Source organism: Solea solea, chromosome 19 (genome assembly GCF_958295425.1).
Source record: "Solea solea chromosome 19, fSolSol10.1, whole genome shotgun sequence".
NCBI classification, from domain to species: domain Eukaryota; kingdom Metazoa; phylum Chordata; class Actinopteri; order Pleuronectiformes; family Soleidae; genus Solea; species Solea solea.
In genome coordinates, this window is record NC_081152.1 from 3521240 (window position 1) to 3543774 (window position 22535).

General features: G+C 39.6%; 1 protein-coding gene across 6 annotated transcripts in view; it reads left to right on the forward strand.

The window, feature by feature from the left end:
• Positions 1-488: 488 nt before the first annotated feature.
• The window catches only part of LOC131445963 (membrane-associated phosphatidylinositol transfer protein 2-like), a 56007-nt gene continuing 33960 nt past the window's right edge, over positions 489-22535 (forward strand). For 2 of the 6 annotated variants that reach the window (XM_058616773.1, XM_058616778.1), the window contains exons 1-2: positions 492-773; positions 10902-11000. The gene's annotated coding sequence lies outside the window, so the exon portion shown is untranslated. Of the gene's footprint in view, positions 774-1171; positions 1223-10901; positions 11001-15611; positions 15912-22535 lie in introns of those variants that run through there. The other 4 variants (XM_058616779.1, XM_058616774.1, XM_058616776.1 and 1 more) reach the window with 4 other exon arrangements.

Here is a 22535-nt window from a genome sequence, read left to right on the forward strand (position 1 = left end):
TTTGAGCCCTTGTGGCCATTTTGTGTTTTTTGTTTTACTCTTTGTGGTCATTTTCCATATTTGTGGTTGTTTTGCAATTTTGTTAGGTATTTCTGAGGTAAACATTTTGTGTTTTTGTGTTTATATTACATGAATTTGTTTTTGTTTTGTGTCTTTTGAGCATTTCTGTGGTTATTTAGTGTGCCTGCTTGGTTGGTTTTTCACACATTTGTGGTCTCTGAGGTTGTTCTGTATGTCTTTGTGGTCATTTTGTGTCCTTGTGGTCATCTTATTGACTTTCCTTCATGAAATGAGGACAGTCCTGTAAGACAAATGGTTGAGGAGCCGGATCCTTCCGTACCTCTGGGCCAGTCTGTAAAGGTAACAGTCATTCCTCCACCACTGATCCACCACTGTTCATCATAGTTTGTTTTAGCCCCTGCAAGGCGCTGTGCGCCAGTAGGGGGCGCCTTTCTCCTTTTGTTGTCCAGTAGAAGGCACGTCCTGCATGTGTTCTGATGTAACCGCGAACCTGGTTTAATCTTCATCATCAGCTGGGAACACTAGCGCTGAAACCACGGTCAGAACATCCATGTGTAGGATCCACAGATCCACGGTGACGTCCGTCCGCCTGCAGCGGTGCTGACAGCGGATACTCACCGGGGGAGTGAGTGTTGTGTTCGGGCACTACAGGACGTACACACCGCGGTGGACACACACGGCCAGCTCACCGTCCACTGGGCTTCACCGTGGGCAGACATCCAGCTGAGGAACTGCGGACACGTTCATAGGAGGTGCGTCTCTGATGGTGATGAGTGACTGCTGACACGGTGTGTGTGTGTGTATATATATATCACTGCCCATAAACACACACATTCACGCTGATGACACGGGTGACCAATACAATATTAATATCGATCATTGCTAACAATGTTGCTAGGAATGTGAATGGGAAAGGACAGTGGTCACATGGTGTTTATCATTTATCATAACAAATCAGCTGACACACACACACACACACAGAGAAATTCACGCAGCTATACATTAAAGGACTCTACATTGACTTTGATAATTCATTTGGACAGACAGCCTGATCAAAGTGTTATCCCTAAACTTGACTATACCCAGTTAATGCTGAACCTTAACCACAATTCAAATCTTAGCCCTAAACTTAATCAGTGTCTGCCACTGTAGGACCAGGTTTTGGTCTTCACCAGACTATTGATCCTGAGAAATACAACAGGTAACAAATACAAGATCTCTCTCACACACAATCTTTTACAGCATTCATATTGAGAACATTCATAGACATCATGCATTCTAGCCTTTTACCCTAACACTAATCCTAACCCTTAACCTAACCATATCATAAACAGAGTTCTAACCCAAACACTAAAACCAGGTTTTAATTCCGGAAAATGTCCTTTAGAGTTGCAAGGACCAGCTAAAATGTCTGTTCTTTTCCCAAAATGTCCTCACTTTCTGTGGTTTATAATGCATATAATAAACCATAGTTGTATCTTATCAGTCTCCACACAAACACACGGTTGAATTAAGAAAGGTCACATTCATGTTTATTTTCAGGCCATTAGTGGTTCAATGTTGTAATTAATTCTTTGTCACCAGCCATCACTTCCTTGATTTATTTATACCCCCATATACAGATAGTCTCTTGGTAAAATATTGACTTGGAGTGCTCCCATTTGTCAGCAACTCCACAGTTCACCTTATAAAGTCTTCAAATTAGATTGTGGACAAATGCAGAACCTGTTGTAGTTAATATTCTGTTAAATCCATTCATTGTCTTCCATTTTATCCTACAAACGAGGGTTGCAGGCCGCTGAATCCAATCCCAACTGACACGGGATGAAAGGAGGGGTCACACCCTTGACGGGTTTGCCGGTCCATTGCAGGGCCGACATAATAGAGACCAACCATTGATTCTCTCACTCATTCACACCTATGGTCAACTTAGAGTGTGCCAATTAACCTCTGCATGGAGAAATCCCACACAAACATGGAGACAACATGCAAACTCTAGCCGAATAGCGGCTAGCACCATAGAAAGACCACTATTCGGCTGTGCCGCCCCAGTTCAAGTCTATTCTATTCAATTCAATTACAACTACTATATAGCTATATCATTTCTGGTATAACCCCATAGAACAATTTTGCAAGTAATCAATGTGACAGCCCAAAATGACAGTGAATCTTTGGATTTCGGAGTCCAAAGGTAACTTGATCCATTGCTGACCTACTTCCACCTAAATGACCTTGGTGTAATGTAATAATCTGTGTTTGTGCAGTTCAGTTTACCATGGTACAGTTGGGAATGGTTAACATTGATCTGACTTGTGTTTCCACTGCTGTGTATGTAGGTTGGATGTCAATAGCTGTGTCTCTACATACACACAGTGACACAATGTGACACTGACACACCAATAACTTAAATGAAGCAGTTAGTAACACATGAAGCACAGTTGAACACAAATACTGACGTGACATACCAGACTACTTGCGCTTGGTTGAAACAGGGTTATAGTATGTAGCTGTGAAATTCCCTGTTAGAATTGCAGTGGTCTTCTGGTACACAGAAATGTGAAATGCCCTCTCTAGAGCCAGTGTTGGGATTTGTCCATTCAGGACTACAGTATAGGACTGTCACTTTCCCCAAAAATCACGTTTAAATTAATGTGTAATGACCCAAAATGTGTTTGAATAAATTGTATCTCCAAGATAATAGAAAAATAGAAATTATATTGAATTTCAAATAAAAAGTGACAGCCCTACTACTGTAGAAACATTGTGATGGAACATGGAGGAACACCTCATTTCTAATTAGATAAGATAGGCTCATTATAGGGCAATGATTTTACATTCAAACCAAATTTAGCTTAGTTTCCAATTAGAATTTTGTCTTTAGAACTGAGAATCACCGATGCCCTTTTGTTCTATGAGTTATTGCTGTTTACTCCAGCTTCCTCCTACTATCCAAAGATATGCAAATTGGGGTTTGGTTAATTGGAGAAATCCAAGATGTAACCTGCCTCTCAACCAATGTCAGCTGGGATTGGCTCCATCTCCTCCTACAACACTGAAGGGATACTCAGTAATCAGTTAATACTTGAATTTATGTACTTACACTGAGCCCAACACTGGTGAATTCAACGTTTGTGCTACAGTGAGGGAGGTATCTGATGTGAGACACTGCAGTTGTTTTCATTTGCCAGTGTCACTTGTCTTTTTTATCAGGAGTCATTGTAGAACTCCAGCCGCTAAGCTAAATTTGATGTGGGCCCCCTCTCCCACCACCTAGGACTTGCCTGTGTTAGACTATTATTGATAGAAATGTAACACAACATAATATATAGTATATAATAATAATAATAATAATAATAATAATAATAGCTTTGTTATTTACGCCCTACCAATGTCACATCCATTTTTTTGCCTAATTTTGCACTAATTAGTGTGGTGAAAATGAATTGCATTTACTGCAAACTAGTAAAACAGTTTAATAGCCATGCTTTTTAGAACGGAAGCTCAAATTTGCACTAAACGTGCAATCTTCAACTAAAACACAAACAAAAAAGATATATGAATATATCTAAAGATATCTAGATTTCTTTAATATGTTAATATGTTTTCTTCCCACTAGCGTTGTCCCGATACCAAAAGTTTTGTTTCGATACTGATACTGTCATGGTTTCAATGTGCTGGAGATGATCTTCTTTAATATATTCAGACGTAACACTTCTTGTCCCTGCCGCTGTATACACTCAAACACTCCCTCGCTCAGCTCTGAAAGTATTGCCTGACCGAGCCAGTTTTCAGATGAAGAAAGCAGCGTATACATATTGAAACATCATTTCAGTTGATGAAGACCAAACAGAGGCAGCTTGAATTTGGCTTGTGTACTCAGCCCACTGTGTAAAAATCCCCCTGTCCTTATGACATATGTTGTGTGCTTAGTGCTAACAATGTCTATTCTGAGACAGAAGGTGAAGGTGAAAACACTAATGGAGCTCTTGTGAGTTTGATCCTCACTGGCAGCCTCTGACTTATTTAGACAGATGCAATGGAACCTAAACTTTCTAGGAAGCACAAGTGAAACCTAGGAAGCAATTATCAGCCTGTGTGTGTCCTCCGTGCTTTAAATAATCACTATTATCTGTACACAGACGGCATTAAGCCATTGTAACAGCTCTGTGAGGCTGTGTTGCAGTGGTTTGTCATCACCAGACACAAACAAACGTGCTTCTATAGCTTCTATTGGTTGAGCTGAACAGATTGCATTAGTGTTGATATTGGATTTTATTTTGATATCAGTGCCAGTGGCAGTTCCTTCGCAGCCATTTCTTTAGTTGTCTGTAGTTAGAATGTCTGTCATCTCAGATTCAAAAGTACAAATCAATAGTTACTTGATGGAGGTGATAGTTAAGGTTAAAGAGCCTGTGAAGTGAATAGAGACAGCTGGTGCATCCTATTAGATGTTACTGGGTTCATTACATCAGTGATGATTACATCCACTACACATGTACTGTATGTAGCCTTGACCTGGAGGTGAGGTCATCAGGTGGTGTCCAGAGGACTGTTTTGATCCACACTACAACACTCTTCAGTTGCTGGGTCAGCGTTTGTGGCAAAGTCACGACCCCTCTCCTCCAGGCTTCCAGCTAATATCCTCTCTTGTGCCACAGCCAATAAGAGGCTTTGTCTGTCGCTTCCCCAAGCACTTTGGCAGCTTTTTTTTCCCCTCTTGCGGCCTCTCACCACATATGGTCGCAGGTATGTGGACAGTACCACTTCTGGAAACTGCATTCTTGTGCCTAAATCCCCTTTTCCCTCAACTCGACTCACCTCGCCTCACCTCGGCACAGCGTGGTTTAGGTTGTGTTTCCTTAACAATATAGTACCTCCTCAACATGGGCGGAGTCATCACTGCACAGCTGCATGAAACTGTACTGTACTGCATGAAACTGCACGACACACACAAATGAGTGACTAGTGACTTGTAAAGCAGTTGTTTTCAGTGTAACTGAATCATTAGAATCAGTTAATTAAAAAGCTTTGTTCAGTACTTCCTCCATGACCGGAGCACATACTCCATCTGACACAGTCACTGGACTGAAATACAGTGGCAGGGTTAGTGAAGCTGCTTGCCGGTCGCGATTGCAATCAGCAGTGCTGTCGCTAAATACACCAGACTCCTCTGTTAAATATTGATATTTTAGACATTTCTCTGGTAATTGTTGGAGATTAACCCACGTTCGGCTTGATTCTTGTGTCAGACGTCTTGCTCATGACTCTTCCTGTGACGGCACTCGGACCAATTAGTCTGACGATGCCATGCATAGTATCGCCTCAGCTCGCTTGGAACCTCGCCAGAGCAGGTACTAAAAACAGTACCAGATACCATTTACTACATTTACTACGCGCTAGTGGAAAGTTGACTCTCTATTGGCTTGTTTGTGGCATGTTTTACTTGGCTTCTTGCTCTAACCCTAACCTTAACCATGTTATGTGTGCTTAATTGTCTATTTGGCTCTAAATGGAACGACTTAATTTCCAAAATGACATCATGCTTCATTGAGTAAGACCTGGAAATAGAGATCGAGACTATAAACTGCTTAGTGCATAAAACCCATGTAATGCATGTGGATGGGGCATCTCTTAACATAGCCTTCTCTGCCACTTCTTCGGCCAGGTAACTCCGGCCCAAGTCTCCCTCATTCGTTTGAGCAGCACCGCTGCAAGAAGACATGAAGTAGTGATGCCCAGCGAGTGAACCTGGCACGTACTGTCTGATTTAGAGCGCTTTAAATTGTAAATGAAAATATCTATATTATCCCTGGCGTATTGATTATTGTATTGCACCAAATCGATATTTTGACCCACCCGTATTATAAACTGTAGCCATGCCAGCAGTGTGGCTCTTGGAGATGGTGCTGCTTTAGTGACAAAAAGTCAGAACTTCACCAAAATCATTGTGATTAATTTCCTAGAAGCAGTTTTCGTATGAAAAAAATGTACGACGCTTGTGTAATGACTGTCAGTGTGTTATCGGAGGATTTAAGCAGCTGCAGGAGCAGATGTATCACACAGCTTCCCTATCGTCACAACCTCGTTTGTTTGTATATCCTGTTCTATTTCCTCCCATTTCAGGTTCATTGTGCATGATTTTAATGTGTGTGGTGGGGAGTGAAAGAAGATGGAGCTTGACAGGATCTGATTGTTGGGCCAAAATGATTAGGTTTGCTTTAATGAATGCTGTTAGGAAGTAGCCACTGCCGAAAGAATGAGTCATAGTATTGATTGCCTCCCCCTCCTTCCCTTGCGCCACCCCTCCACCCTCCCTCCCATCTTCTCTGATCATCTGTCCTTCTTTCCCTTTCTTTCTTTATCTCGCCCCTTAAAATTCATATTTTGCTCACATGGCAGACCCACCCCTCCTCTTCTCCAAAGAAACCACTGCCAGGATTGGAGGAGAGGTGGTGGTGGGTTGCATACCAATAACGGCGTGAGTCGCTCAGTGCTACAGTCTGGATGAGGGGGGGAGAGGAGGTTGCGGTGGGGGCCTTGTCACGAGATGCCACGTCATCTCCGTGTGTGGAATCTATTTTTAGCAGCGTAAACAGAGGGATTCCAGCCCACTGATCATGGCATCACAGTTGGGGCCGTGTGGAGACTCACTCTGTATTTGCTGGATGTGAATGAACCACACTTGTATGAAGCTCTCTGTCTGTCCGCCTCCGCTGTCACCACCCCCTCCCCCCCTCCACACCCACCACCTCTGTCCGTCATTGCAGAACAGTGTGCCACAAATAGACCATGGAGCTCTAAGTCTGTCTTTCTTCATCTGTGTGCTTCAGCTCACTTGGCATGCACATGTGTACTGGGTCTCTCATATGCAGTAATGCTTTCCAGTGGTGGAGAACCTCCAGTAATTATAACATGGATGAATGTGATTACATAGAAGCAGCAAAACACAATAATGTCATGTAGGCAGCTATTTTTTCTGCCTTAGCCACTGGTTAGGAGGAGAAAATTGATCAGGAAATTTGGAACAAACCTGCTTCTTTTTCTACAGTTGCAGAACTTGGACTATATAGTTGAATGTTTTGACATTGTGTGTAATTTTTGGCGATATTTGTTTTGTTGTTGATATTAAGGTGCCTCTGTATAGTCTTCATGAACCGAAACAATCTTAAAGTTATCTGTGTATTGTGTATCTGAAAACAGGGTCCTGTCAAAGACTACTATCAGACCTGACCTAAGGAAGCGTTTTTGTATATGTGTATAATGCGGCAGCGCATGGATGCGCTGAAACAAATAAGATTTATCTCATCAAACTGCAGAACAAGCTGGTTTTTCATTCACCTTCACATAAAATAAATCTCTTCCTGTGTGCACCGTGAGAATAATGCTAAACAAAATCTAAACACTGCAATACTGAGAAACAATACTGAGAGTGAGTCATATGGACCTGTTAAGGCCCTGTATACTGTGTGTCGCATTGTGTATCACGGACCCTGGTATACTCGTGCATCAGGGAATAGCACGCATTCCTACCAAAAAACAAGGGAATGATGCTTCATCTACCTCGTACACGTCTAGTTTGAGCGCCTCATCAGCTGAAAGGTCTGCCGAGCAGGGGAGTCGGGGTGTCAGCTCGGATGACTATCCTTGGCGGCTACTTATGGTGTGTGTGGACCTATTTTGGACTATCGTTTCCACATTATGTGACCGAGGGTCACGTGAAACACACACCAAGCACACTATTCCCAGTCAAACCTCTCATTGTGATAAATTCTTCTGGCAGTTTCTCAAAACTAGACTTACATGGTGAACAGCAGGTAGTCCAATGGTGCCCTCACAAGACCTAATTAAATATAGATTCATACTTATGTGAAGTAGGTATGGGGAGAAATGGGGTGGGGGGGGGTCATGTGAGACCAAGCTGGTGGTTGGGGGATGGGGGGGGAGTTTGTTCTGAGAATCTAAAGCAGTCACGTTTGGCCATGTTTGCAGAGCTTCATTTGTGCACTTACTCTAATTAACATTCTCAGGGCTTTGTTCAGCTAGCTCATCAAATATTCACAAACATATACATTCTGGAGTATGGATGAAGCGGAGCAGCCAGCTCACTTGACACTCAGAGTGTCAAAGTTAGTTAAAAGTAGTCTTTGCATTTGCTTTCCCAGATTAGAGGCCGATTGAGGATATATGCTTGTTTTCCAGGTTAATCTAGAACACAGGTGCCAACTGGCGGCCTGTGGGCCAAATGCTGTTCTACATGCATGTTAAAAATAACAATAATTTTAATTAAATTAGTTTTTTTTTGTCAATCACATTCACAGTATGTCCACTGTGATTGTGACTATTTGCTAATTGCATTCTTTCAAATTGCAATTTCATTTGAAAATTAGTAATTGTTCAGCCCTTATTCCATGGCAATCCAACCAATAGCTCAGACCTCGCAAAAACAGATCTGCGAGATGTTTTAGTGCAGCGTTGATTCGTTTCCTCTCAGCTCAACTCTGTCTCTGTCAGATATTATTCTAACCCTAATGATTTGAGTAATGAGTAATCAGGAAATTGATCTTTAGTCTTAATAGAAGCCTAATCTGTGTGACAAATGAAGGTAGATGGAAGAACTGGCTCCGTGCAACCCACACTGGCACAGCTTGGTAGTGTATTAGGCAGCCTCTGAGGCCAGGAGCCAGGCCAAACTGTAATGATATTAGGGTTGAGGAGTGGAACTTCCCCTACTTTACCTCTGGGCCCTCAAATCTCTTAGCTCAATTAACAACAGTGGTCTTCCTCTGTTGTCCCACTGTTCCCTTGTCTGTATCTTATTAACAGGAACTCCTCCTCTTTCTGTCCTTCCCCACTCCCATCTCTCTGTGTATGATGTGTAATCGACAAGGCTGGAATAGCAACTGCATTTAGGAGGCTTTATCGACAGAAATTAAACGTATTACCTCGATGTACATTTGCATAAGTGTAAAATCGTTTTAATGGTTAAAAATACAATTTAATTGTAATTTAATTAAAGTACATCCTTAAATCATTTTAAATGTACTTTAGGCAAGGGTCTTGCTTTAAGGAGGCTGTCATTTTGTGCTGCCAACTGCACAGACTGGACAAACCAGTGAGAATGTGCTTTTTGTGTATGAAACATTGACGATTTATAAGAACTAGATAGAGCACCGCCCCCTCTGCCTTGCAGCCAATTTTTTGCAGTGGCCACTCCTAGTACCAATAAGCAGTTTTCCCATTAACCACCATAGAAAACCTGTTTACCTGTTATTACCTATAAGTTTGATGATGTCAAATAAACATCAAGTTTACGGAAAAAATGTTCCTCAGTGAGACAAGCCTCAGAAAGAGACGACAAAGTGACACCTCCTGTGTTTAAGAAAGCCAATGGCAACATTTGAATGTAGTAGCTGGTGTGAGGCAGTAGATACGCCCATTTTTATCACAAAATAAACTGTGAAGATTTGGGAATTATTAGATACACATATACATTGGTTTACACCTGGAGCTATGAGCTATGAGATATGTCCCAGATTAACAAATAATCTAATTAAACTAATGTTACTACCATGAGCGCTAGTATTGGTGAGCATTTTGTGTAGCTATGCTAACCATAATTGTATGTAAAAAAAAAAAAAAAAAATGGATGTAATGCAAATGAATTGAATAGCCAAGTTTCAGTTCTTATTCATTAGAACAGTATAAACATTTTGTAAATTATGTTCCCATTTAGAGGGAAATTGATGATAAAGAATTGCACATATGAGTGGACAGTTCAGATATGTGATGTTGATGTCACTTCCGTCACTAAAAAGTCACTAAAAATCAACTGCTTTTATGATGCTGCCTCGTGATGATGATGATGACGATAATGTTCTTGAAGGGATATCCTAGCATATCAGGGTGTAGTCACCTCCCACCAGCAGACATGAATCAAAATGCCTCTGTATGCAGTTGGATAGACCTTCAACCAAACAGACCAATGATGACATCAACGTCGTTTTCTAGTAGTGGCTGTCTAGTAATGGCGTCTAACGACTTTTGCACGGGGAGCAAGTCGCTTAAAATGGGAGCCAGGGAATTGAAAGACAGGGAATATGAGAATTGGGACTTGGCCAAAAACTGTTGCCAGCAGTGATCAGTCTAAGGCTTTAATAGAAAAGTTATAGCTGTGTTTGTAAGTGAATGCGAACACCATGATGGATGCCTGACGTGAGCGCAGGCCCAGATGAAGAGCGTGAGCAGTGATTAGCTGAGCTCCCCTCCCTCCTCAGACAGTGATGCATCGCCGTCATTTACCAGAACGCGGGGAAGCAGAGCTATTTACAAAGCGTCACGACCAACCCCTGCTCTTATCCACCACCATCACCATCATCATGCCGCTCGCTGCACCCTACCCCCTCACCCTCCCCCGCCTCCCCTCCAACACTGCCCCTGAGTGCTAAAAATAGCTCATCACCCAGCCACCACGTCACGGCGCGTGTTCACTCTCATTTGCTGCCCACGCCTGTTTTTCTTTTTTTACATTATGTTATGACGGTGTCATATGATCACTTTGCTGTGGATAACCACGTTTGGCATCCATCAAGGGAACTTCTTGCCAATTTCATACAAAAGATTTCATTGTGTTCTTTGCTGTAATATTTCCCTCCATTCTGTACAATTGTCTCTCTTGTTTTGCTCAGACTGGATCAAAGAAGGAAATTAGTTTTGCCACACGATACTGTGTGTTATTATGAGTGTGGCATTTTGGACAACACACACTTTTAGGCTGTTGTGCTCTGCATTCATGTTACCGAACATGCTTCATTTAGAAAGACATCAGCAGGAAGGACGTCAGCTGCTCGTTGAACCTCATCGCGGCTGTTTCTCATTCATAGGGAGATGGACTGCAGGTCAGAGATGATGGCACGTGTCTGTGGTTCTGAAAACCCACCTGAGAAACACTGGCTGTCAGCTGCATAGTATTCCAGTCTCATGTAAGTAAAACTACAATTACAGCAATGCACAAGTAAAGGTCCTGCATTTAAAAACCTATGTTCTCATATTAGATATCAAAAGTTGTAATTGTGCAGTGAAATTAAATGATTTGATAATCATGTTAGGTTGTTGTTGGAATAATTTTTCCAAATTAGTAAATCACAAAGCATGACATTAAATAGTTATTTAGAGCTGCAACAATGAATCAATTATTAACTGATTACTGAAATAATTGCAAACATATTTGACAGCTGATTAATTAGTTAAGTGTGGTTTTAATAAAATAAAAACCAGCTGTGTCATTTCATTCTTTTTTTTTTTTAAATTGTTCTATAAGGACATCACTTTCTGTTGCAAAAAAATCAGAGCAATTGTACATTTTAAATATTATAATTATCATCAAATATGGCAGTAAGTGAGCAGGAACCTCAGCTATGATCTTGAAATAATTCATCCAAAATCATGTCAGCTTGAACATAACCAGAAGGTATGGGCGAGGTCAGCCGGGACAAGGACACGTCCATTACAAGCCTCACTAGTGCCAGGAAAATATCACGCTAATTTAAATTTACTTAGATGCATACTGTGTAGTACTTGATGTGAACATGTCCCGTTTCTTTTCTCATCCATCACAGTAAAGCGAGTATCTTTTGTTTTGTTGACAAAACCCAACAATCTCAGGACATTGTCATTTTTAGAGTTTGCAAAACAAGATGCGCTTTACAACATTTAATGCATTTCATGGATGAAAACAAGAGGATGATGAAAATAATTGTTAATACATCATGTAAAATCGTTGCATTCAAGTATAGTGGTGAATATTGTTCACTACTATATAATGTTATAGCTATATAATGTTTTAAATATTTAAATGGTCAGTATTTATACATCACTTCTCTCCCTTTACACAACAGTTCACCCGTTCAATACCCAAAACCATCCAGTTTGAAAAGACGACTCACTCTACCACTGATCCACTGTCGCCCGTATAAGTGAATAATACACTTGAGCTCATGTAAAAATGGAAAAGTAAGCATAGGCGCCTTAATTGTAATCAATTTAGGACTGACCTTTACATATTATTTTATTTCTAATTACATGTAAGTGCCTCACACACCATGTCTGCTCATGGATAGAGAGGGAGAGAGCGAGTGAGCGAGAGAGAGAGAGAGAAGAAGGGAGGGGGAGTCGTTTGGTGTCAGCTGATTGATGAACATTATGTGACGTATGCGACAAAAAAAAACCCCAACCTAGAATACAAAGTAACTTCAGGAAAAGGACTGTGGATCAATCACTTAGTCAGGAAGTGACATAAATAAATGAATAAAGCTGCAGAGAGACAGTGAGAAATAATTCTGCTGCAGAATCCCTCTGCCTCTATTATTTTAGACTGTTTGCATTATGTCGACTCTGTAGCTGGGTTCATTCATCTGTCCATCACTGACTGTGTAAAACAGAGAAGACAAACTAAACTGGAAAATGTTGTGTCTGACGTTGTCACCTCAGGCTCATTGCACAAGTCTGTTTATATAGTATAAACAGACTTGTTTATATTCACACTTTAACGGATATCACAAATAAGGATAATACATCACCAACGCAATGTGTACATAAAAGAGACCATAAAATCCATATTATAAGAGATGAACAATACTTTGACCCAGCTAAAGTAGTAAGATTTCACTGCCGTGAAGAGATAAGAGATAATTTCACATCTATGTCATAAAGAGGGAAGGGTGTTAATATTTTAACAACCTCGTTAAAACTCAAAAATTTACACCAGCAATACTGCTTAATGCAGCTTTAAGTCAAATATTGATACAACAATAAATTGGGTATAATGTTCGGAAAAAAAGTGTAATTATTGTATAAGTCTGACTAAAACCTGGCTTTTAAAATACTATTAAACACTACTGTAATTGTACTAAATTGAATTTTAAACTAACACACTCAGATAATGTGGTTGGGATCACTACAGCATGTATACATTCATCTGGACCCAGTCTGTGATTGAATGATTTTTTGGTTTTCTTATTACACAATAATCCTAAATTGACACGTTCCTAAATTCAATGATAATTCTTAATTTTTTTGCCTTTTTAGGCATTTCTGAAAATGAATAGAGAGCTACGCAATTTTAACTCATCATGAAGCTCCATACAGAGTTTGACTCCCAACACTGAAACGCATCTATATACTCTTCAAATATAAACTACCCTCTGAAATGCTGATTGATTTCCTTCCCTTTGATTGAAATGTATTTGTATAGAGACAGGAAGGCTTCTGTTCACAACTCTTAATAATATTTCTAACATTTTTAGACACACAATATCTGTAGATTTAAATTAAAGTCGAGCTTGTTTAAAAACTGATGAGTATGTTCAAGGTACCAAGTTTAAGTATAGGGTCTATATTTGTTTTGTAAGCATTTCCCCAGACTTTAACACAGTATGACAGAATTGCAATAGATTTGGATATTTTTACCTTTAATAATCTGGAAATAAAAGAAGAAGCCAGTTTACAGAAGAAGAAGACAACAGGGGGGAGACAAACATGTGAACTGAAAAACCCCCACGTACACACAGGGAGAACATGCAAACTCCATGCAGAAAGGCCACACCTCGTTCAATAGATCGAAAACACATCCGTACCTTAATTTAACACAGAATAGCACAGACAGTTGCCGGCGTTTGAATAGCATCAGTAACATCACAGGAGAACAGTGTACAGCAGGTACCTGCAGCCCAGGCCCGTGATTATTATGTTATGTTCAGGATGAGAAACAGGAGTGTCTGGTGAGGAAAGATGTGTTTGATACCGTCCCAAATTAACAGCCATAATCAAAACAGATGTTCACGTGTCACAGGACTGTGGTGTTTAGAGATCAGGGATTGATTCTGTTAGTGTGTGCTCTGCTGATGCTCAGATAGTGTGTGTGTGTGTGTGTGTGTGTGTGTGTGTGTGTGTGTGTGTGTGTGTGTGTGTGTGTGTGAGAGTGGGTGGAGTAGCCATCAACAAGTCATTTCACTGGTACATCTCTGTTGCTCGCAGATAAAGGCAAAGGCTGTGAGCGAGGAGAGCGATGAACCGCAGAGCTGCTGCTGCACAAATCTTGAAGCTCATTGTCATTCTGAGCCTCACCCTGTGTACACTGGTATGGCAGTAAGTTAAAATGTAGGTGTGCCTTCTGTGTTGCCTCGTAGTAAATCTCTTCAGGTTCATTCTCTGAGCCAAACATTCTGCTGTTTGGAAATGTCCTTAAAGGAGAAGAAAAAGAAGAAGCATTAGCTCTAAAATCCCCCTGAACAACACGTCTGGCTCTGGCTGCTGCCGAGTTATTTTTAAACTCAAACCCACTGACACGCGTCGGCTTGATGTAATTAAAGAAACTTTTATCAAACGCTCACGAGTGCACATCAGGTCTCATTCAGAGGAAAAGCTCCACTTTGTGCCCCTCAGACATCACTTTTACGTTTGAGTCACAGAGCTAAATGTGAATTTCTGAGAAACAAACACTCACAGGCTGTTTTATTGCCAAGTAAGTGATATACAAGGAATTTTTTTAAGTGGTTTTATGGTGCTAAACTAACCTAAAAACAAGAAGCTAAAAAAAAAAGGCTCAGGATATTAAAAAGATTAAAAAGCAAAAAAAAAGAAGCAAGACTGCGCGAAAGAATAACAAAAAGACAATAAGATATAAACTACAACTTAAATATATAAATTACAGTCTACGCATAAAATACAGAACAAGAGACACTCTAGGTTAGCTTAGCATGAAGACTGGAAATGGAGGGGAACAGCTAGCTCACAGGCGCTAAGTATGCTAACAAACCACAAAAATCAGATTATAATTCGAACCCTGACCTATGCCCAAGGTTTTTATATTATATTATTAGTATTTATATATGTATATATATATATTTTAACGACCCCCACAGTTGTACTAAATTAATACTAAAAAAAAACACTAACACAAATTATTAATTGTGGAAGACACATAATGTGTCTTTAATGATGTGTCTCTTCTCTCCTTTTAGGTTTTTATTTTGCAAATATTAAAATTACGGAGAAAACCATTTACAATATAAATATATTGGTCAGTATATGCAGTATACTGTATATTATTAATAATAAATAACATTGGGCAATGATTCGTAAGATATTATCAGAAATGTATTTGAAGCTTGATATTTTCCATAAATTAAAATTCAAAAGTAAAAAACATATCAAATGCACGTCTATTCTGCGTGCTGAAAACAGATGTTAATATATGATGATTGTTGAAAAGATTTAAAATAAATGATAATACTTACAGCCAAATAATTTTTCTGTATTTCTGTAAAACTCTTCTAAACTTACAATCATAAAAGAAGTGCAGAGCTGATCCTGGATGAGTGTTGACAGAATGATGTACACTGAAATGAAAAGGCAATCAATCCTGTGGTGGGCTGCTCCGTCAGCTTGCTGCATCACAACAAACCTCACCAATCGGGCTTCAGCCTCGTGCTTCTCCATGGTAACAGAGCTTCCTCGGTCCTGGTGAGGTGGAGACAGTGAGAGGTGGAGGGGAGGGGGGTGGCGGAAAAGGGAAAACAGAAGAGAGGTGGATGAGAGAGAAGAGGGGAAGAGAGAGAAAGAGGGAGAATCGATTACTTCTCTTATTTCACAGTGAGAGGCTCCTTTCCCAATCTGAGGTGGGGAGTGTGTGTGTGTGTCCGGGGGGGGAGCAGTGGAGCCAGTGTGGATGGGCTGACCGCAGACGGCACTGGCAGGAGTGGAGAGCAGGGGATTGGGGGAGGTAGGATGCCTCCGCTCGGAGTCTCTGTGGGACCAGGATTTGTGACGGCCCCTAGAAACCTCAGCTCAGTGGATCGCTGGTGTAGCTGCATGTAGGTGCTTCCTTCTCTAAGGTAAACATCAGATTTCTGTCACTTGTCACTGAGTCACAGGCTCAAAGAAAAAGAACTGTCTCCTCCTCAAAAATCTGCCCTCTTTGAACTGTTACTGTCACAATGTAGATTAGATGATGACAACATGGATGCCCAACTGCCTGACAGTATAGTCCAGGTTGATGTAAATGCAGGCAGAAGAAGAGTTTCTGCAGGTGACAGATGTGTCTGAGCCGTGGGCTCATTCTTTGCATGGCTGTTGTTATGAATGTGACGTGTGGCATTCATTTGTCAGGACCAGCATGAATGTTTTGCTGATGTGCTGCTGCAGGCGAGCTTCTACCGCGTGTAAAACACATGTTTAATAGTCATGTTGGTGGTTGTGATGGTGTATTTATGAGGAGTGTGCGTGTGTGCACTGATGAGGTGAAGCAGAGAAACAAAACAGCTGTCAAATTGTCAAATCTCATGCATTTTTTTTAAACTTTAAATTGTTGTGTAGCCCTTTAAAAGGATCACTGTCAACATTATTGCACTGTTGCTCTCCCATCAATTCAGAATGAGAATGGAAGTACGCAACGAGAGCTCACACCACAGCATATGTCTCGTGAAATCGGGAGGAAAATGTCTGTGTGCGCGGTGGCGCACGTCATCTAATTGATTAAGCATGGCAGTGTGTTTCTTCAGATGTGAATATCACTGTGGTTCATTTGCTTTCATCAGAAGCGGAGACAAATCTCATCGGGGGGGATCCTGTCAGTGCATCGCGAGTCGTGTCACTCGCCACATCTACACCGGTGCAAACTGTGAGGTGATGGATCAGCTTCTTGCTCTTGAATTTGCTCGCCTGTATCAGATTACATTGTGACATACATACGCAGTACATATGGTCTGTTAGCATATACCCTCTGCTTCCCCTCTGCCCTCGGGATTGTGATAATCCTGTGGCGTTCTGCCAGAATGATGTAAAGAATTTAAATTAGCTTCCATTAATTAAATATGACTGTTATAACTGAGAGCTAATGAAGAGATCAACAGAGTTTTGTGCCTTAAATTGCCCAAATAGGAGATAATGATGTTAAACATAACACATGAAGACTATTGACCGTAGCCCTAAGTCTGTATTTTGTCTTTTTTAATGCAAATTTTAACATTTATTATTTCTATGCTGACATTTAAATGCTAATTTTAATTTTGTTTTAATTATAACATTATTTTTTACAGACTCATTTAATTTTCTTCATCTTTTACTTGATATAAAGGTCCTAACCGTTGGGTGGCGCTGTTTGTTGCAGTTGAGAATGCAGGTCAGGTGAAAACAAAAGTAATGTATGCAAAAGTAAGTTATTTTCTGAGTCCAGGAAGAGGATAATGTTTTAGTAAAGAGCAAGCTTCCTTTGGAAGTAAATCCTGTGCGTTTAATTACTTTCTGCCACTATTAAGCAGTCTGTCTTATAGTATATGTATAATAATAGTATATATAATAGTGCATTCAAGCAGAACTCATGATCACAACATGCACATCATATTCAGGGCATCCTGAACTTGGGGCTTCCAGAAAACAAAAGAGAATGCAAATATGATGGTGGAATATGAAAATATTTATACAGTCTAGATCAGGGGCCTCAAACTCAAATGATCTGGAGGCCACTGAGCATCTAGGCTGGTCAAGCAAAAAAAAAGAAACGAAAATTGAAGTCTTAGTGTTAGCAGGTGGGGATATAAGCTCAAAATTATATCACGATATTCCATGACCCAGTAATGATATTTCTGACGATATTTTACAGAATTTCAAAATAAGTGGAAAAAAATGTTGTTTTTTTATATGCAACGATACATAGTTCACCATAAAAAATATTCTATAAATAATAGAATAGAATAGAATACAAAAACACACATAACTCATAATATCCAGTGGCAGACCGTGTGGGATTGATTGTGGGGCTCGCGTTTGTCATTTGGCCCACAGGCAAGTTTGAGACCTCTGGTCTAGATGGTCTATAAAAAACAGAAGCCACATTAACAACCCACAGTGGAGCATGACTTCTATATCATGTATTCACTTTAGTGATATTTTATTATTATTTTATTTTCTACTGCAGAATGTTGCTTATTGCACCTTTTAATGATAAGATAATAATAATAAGACTAGGTGTGTTGGCCAATACCAACTTTTAGGACTGAAACGAACGATTATTTTCATAATTGATTATGTCAATTATTCTCTCGATTACTCGAGTAATAGTTTGGTCTATAAAATGTTTTTCCAACTAGGAAATGATGATGTACTCAAATGTCTTGTTTTGTCCACAAATCAAAAATTATTCAGTTTGAATGATTTCTTTGTAATAAACTTTAAATAATCAGAAGGCGTGTTTCAAAAATGAAAAAAAACAAAAACCTTTAAACCAATTATTCAATTATCAATATAGCTGACGATTTCTTTAGTAATCAGTTAATATTCGATTAAACAAGTAATTGTTTCAACTTAACCAATTTTACTGTAATAATGTGATTATGTAAGGTAATTATGTTCTTTATTACTAATTTTATTCTGTGCCATCCCATAGAGAACAGCTGAGCTTCAAGTGGTTTTAAGGCGGAGGCTGCTACGGGAATACAAAATCCGTGATAAACAGCTGATTCTGAACTAGTGACACATTCTAATCACGTTCCAGTGCACGTTTAGTATTGAAATAAATACGACACAGAACATAATTTGATGACATTTTAGAGAGAGCAATTGCCACCCATCACAAAGACTCAGAAGCTCTTAAATAAGGGTAACAATCCTTCAAAGTTCTGCTTTAACATTTCTGAAGGTTTCCATTTTTACTTGTCCAGACTAAAACACCAACAACCAGCAGTGTTTATGAACTAATCAGTTTCTGGGCCTCTAAAGTGCCACAAACGGTGCCCTAAGTGCCATACCAAGCAGAATGCATGCATTTTTAATGAAAATGTAAGTATGGATGTGACCATTGCTGTAAATATTTCCCTCAGTAGGTGCTAGAGACCAATGACACTAGCTATGTTTACATGGATACAAGTAATGGGAATAAAAGCCTGATAGGATTAAAAATATGTAATGTAAACATGCCAATCTGAAAACTAACAAACAACCAGCCAGTAGCCAGTCGCTAGTCTTAGTGTGGCAGATGAAACATTTACTCTGACTCTGGTGCTGGAGTGGACACACCAGTTTAGTTAGGAAGCTTTCCAACTTAGCCAAGAAGGCCTGGGTTTTTTCCCCAAGTTCCCCTGTGGCTGCATGAAGACAATCCTCAGTTGGGTTATGTTAGTCACTGTGAAAATGTTTCACATTTTGGACCACACGGCAGTACTTTCAGCTGTTGATTTCTGTAAAAGCCAATCTTCTTCTCTGATTTGTTTTTCCCTTAATACCACAATACCAAGTGTCCCAAGTATAGTAGAGGTAAAGCTGGAAGACGGAAAGCTAATTTTCCAACTGCTATGGTTTGGTTGTTCCTCATTTACATGTGTGAGAGGATTCTCCCAAATATAATTGAGGAATCTGAGCCATATTTTAAGAGAGAGGAGAAGATACTGAAGGATGGCTAAGTGCTGAAAAATCATTACAGTGCGTCTACTCCCTGTTATTGGGGAAAAAATGTAATTGAAGTATGTGCCAGGATCATCTGCCAGGATTTTAATGCTCTACTTTCAGGGCTGAGTGCTCATCGAGCGCTGAAATAAACTTGGGCTTTACCGTATGTTTGCACTGGACAAAATCAAACAAATGTGTACTGGAATCCACATATATTTATTTCACATGTGCACTGGATAATGGACAAAAGTCATATCAGTCTGTACAGTATTAAATACTGTACCTTATTCAGTGTTTGAGGAGAGCTGTTGTATGAAATGAATGGTTAGTTGCAGCCTTGTAGGAAGTGTAAACTATCTTTAATTTTAGTAATGAATAAAGGGGGCTGTGGTGGTCTAGTGGTAGAGCGGATTGGATCCTCGGCTCTGCAGGTCTACATGTGAGACTGTCGCTTCTAAGTCACTTTGGATAAAAAAACATCTGCTAAATGACTAAACGTAAAATCAAGTGTCGTTTGTGTCCATCAGATAAATAGAAATCCAATAATCACTCTTTTTGGCTGTGTGTTTGTTCTCCAGCTCCTGAGACAAACAACTTTCATTTACCTGCTAAATGCTCCACTTTCTTCCCCGTGTGTGATGCTTGGAGGTGAGCAGGTGGTGTCTGCGCCACAGTGGGATTTCACAACTTTACTCACAATAGCTACCAGCTGTGTGCTGAAAAAGAAGCCAAAGCTGCTCTTTAGATCTCAGTGATGTCGTGTCGAACTTTTCAGAAATACTACTTCACTTTTACAGTGAATCCTAACTCATAAAGTCTAGATTGGATGGAATTAGGAGTGCCTTCTGTCTTTGTGGAGTTGTTTCCTGATGAAAACTTAAGGGACAGTATCAGAATGCTGTTGAGCGCTCTCACTTTTTCATACTCTCTATACTAATTTTGCAACACATGCTGTCAGATCTTCACTTTATGCTGTTGTGCACTTTGAAAATCCGGGTAAATAACGTGACAATTCACCAAACAATCATTGATTTAAAGAGAGATAGAAACATTTTGGCTAATACAAGTAAACTTCCTTAACATACGGAAGAGTATTAGGGCCACATGTAAAATAATTCAGAATTCTGACTTTATTCTCAGAATTCATGCTGTCTTGTTTTTATTATTTTACATGTGGCCTTAATACTCTTCTGTATTAACAATATAACATTTAATCTCATCGTTTTTGAGATGTTTTAATGCAGAAATGTTACATATTGTATCTTTAATTGTTACAGGCTTATTTAAATGGACTGTTTATAACGATACATTTACAGTATTTCTCTAGTTTCCTGATGGGTTTTTATTTGTTTGTTGTTGAATAGAAATAGTGACATTTTTGCTGAAATGGTGAACTCTTAGACTTTTAAAACACTGACTCCACATGTCCTCTCAATTTTTGTTTTAGTTAATGCAGTCAGCGTTTTTTGATGTGCTGACTCACTGTCCACTTTACAGACCGAGGCAAATAAAGAAGCTGGACTTGGTCTGACATGTGTGTCACTTTTCATCCGTCTCCGTCTGACTCTCTGATGTATCGCTGCATCTGAGTTTAAGTCAGACTTCATTCAATCAATCCACAAAGCATGGAATTGTGACAGAGGACGGACCCTGTCTTCTTAAGTTATCCAAGTGAGCATCGTGGACTCTGTCAACTACAACTAGTCTGTGGAGGAGCTCAATTCTGACTTTTTTCTCAGAATTCAGATTTTTTTCACTTTAATCTCAGATTTCTGATTTTTTTTAATCTCAGAATTCTGACTTAAATCTCAGAATTCTGATTTTTTTTAAATCGCAGAATTCTTACTTAAATCTCATAATTATGATTTTTCACTTGAATCTCAGATTTCTAACTTTAATCTCAGAATTTATGCTGTTTTATTTTTTTTTCTTTAACATGATACTAAGGTTCTACTGTATCTACGGAACCGCTGCTTGATGGATTTTTTTTATGGCTCCATCCTGTGTAAAAACTGAACAACAAAATCCCATCAGCTTCAGAAACACTCAGACAACCAGTCACTGTGGTCATATTTCTGTATCCATTCTTGATGAGGAAACAAAATCTCTCACATCGCTGTGTAATGTACACGCCTGAAGTTCTTTTATGAATCATTGCTTATTATGATTCCGGGAAAAATATTCAAAACATTCAAGGACAGATAAGGAGGGTTTGATTAAGTAGGGGACATTTTCAATTTCAACACTATGAGCATTTGATCAGGAAAGGTGTTTCCTTATCAAACATTGGATTGTGGAACGGTGTTAATATGGAAGTCAGGCAATGTCCAAATATATGATTTTTAGTGGTTCACTTCTCACAGGTTACAAGGAGGTTCCTTGAGGGGTGACTTAATATTTACTGCTCTTTTTTATTATTACTGTTTTTCTCTAATTAATGTATGTAAATTTGCATTTAAAGTCTCTCAAATCAATACAAAATCATAAGCCCAAGACATCAAACTAAGTGGCTCCTTTGGCCTCCATACAAACATATTTGGATATTTAAATTGAGCTGAAGTTATTTGGTATTATTTTTATTATTTATTATAGAAGTTTTGCTCATTTAGTGCACATTTGTACAAGTTACAAGTTTTAAAAGCCAAAGTCATTAAACTGGTTTACTTGTTTCATCCAAGTTCAGTATAACCACACTTTTGTGATTTTACTGCCCTCTGATGTTTCCATTACAATATAGTCCCTCCTCAACGTGGGCGGAGTCATCACTGCACGACTGCCTGAAACTGCTGTGACTTTGTTTTACACGCGACACACACACAAACAAGTGACTATTGACTTGTAAAGCAGTTGTTCTCAGTGTAACTGAATCTTTAGAATCAGTTAATTAAAACTATTAGTTCAGTACTTCATCCATGAACAGAGGACAGACTCCTTCTGACACATTCACTGGACTGAAATACAGGGGCAGGGTTTGTGATGCAGCTCACCGGTCGTGATCAGCAGTGCTGTCACTAAATACACCAGACTCCTAAATGATGAGACATTTCCTTGGTAATTGTTGGAGATTAACCACCGTT